The sequence below is a fragment of the Octopus bimaculoides genome, chromosome 17, assembly GCF_001194135.2.
Source record: "Octopus bimaculoides isolate UCB-OBI-ISO-001 chromosome 17, ASM119413v2, whole genome shotgun sequence".
In the NCBI taxonomy this organism is placed as follows: Eukaryota; Metazoa; Mollusca; class Cephalopoda; order Octopoda; family Octopodidae; genus Octopus; species Octopus bimaculoides.
The window spans coordinates 33,585,306-33,586,138 of record NC_068997.1 but is presented as its reverse complement, the minus strand read 5'-3'; the positions used below and the strand labels follow the sequence as shown (position 1 = coordinate 33,586,138).

The following is an 833-nucleotide window of genomic DNA, read 5'->3' as shown; positions in this document are numbered from 1 at the left end:
TATTTATAAATGTTCTGAAATCTTTCATAGCCTTGGATTTTTATCTCATTCTGTTAATTTTATATGTATATATATATATATATATATATAAAAGATAATAAGAGTGAAAAAACTACAGAAGGCTTGTGTTACATGGTTAAAGTATATATTTAAATTATGTCAGAAAAATGTTAGAAAAATGTTAGAAAATCTTTTTGGTATATAAACATTGTATTTTGAGAAAAAACTGGTTTCGTGTTGTCTTTTCAAATTTCTCTACTTCATTGTAACGTGTTTGCTCCAGTCTGAGATAGTTGGAATTTACAAGAAAACAAAAGATAAAGACAGGTGTATAAACAACAAACAGGTGTATTAGTTTAAAGCTCAGGAAGGTGAGTAAGTCTTTTATGTTTTGAGCCTATACACTTCAACAGAAAGGAGCGTGAGAAAATAAACAGAGAGAGAATAAAAAAAGCTTTAGTGGCTATATACACACACACACACACACACACATATATATGCGAAGGCACATGGCTCAGTGTTTAGAACATCGAGCTTATGATCGTTAGGTTGTGAGTTCAATTCCCGGACCGGGCTGCGTGTTGTGTTCTTGAGCAAGACATTTTATTTCACGTTGCTCCAGTTAACTCAGCTGTAGAAATGAGTTGCAGCATCATTGGTGCCAAGTTGTATCGGCCTTTGCCTTTCCCTTGGATAACATCAGTGGTGTGGAGAGGGGAGGCTGGTATGCATGGGCGACTGCTGGCCTTCCATAAACAACCTTGTCCGGACTTGTGCCTCAGAGGGTAACTTTCTAGGTGCAATCCCATGGTCATTCATGACCGAAGGGGGTC

The 833-nt window shown here is 36.7% G+C and overlaps 1 protein-coding gene across 1 annotated transcript in view; it reads right to left on the bottom strand.

The window, feature by feature from the left end:
- Positions 1 to 833, bottom strand: part of LOC128249718 (uncharacterized) — a 21,579-nt gene that overhangs the window by 5,702 nt on the left and 15,044 nt on the right. The gene's annotated exons all lie outside the window — the stretch shown is intronic.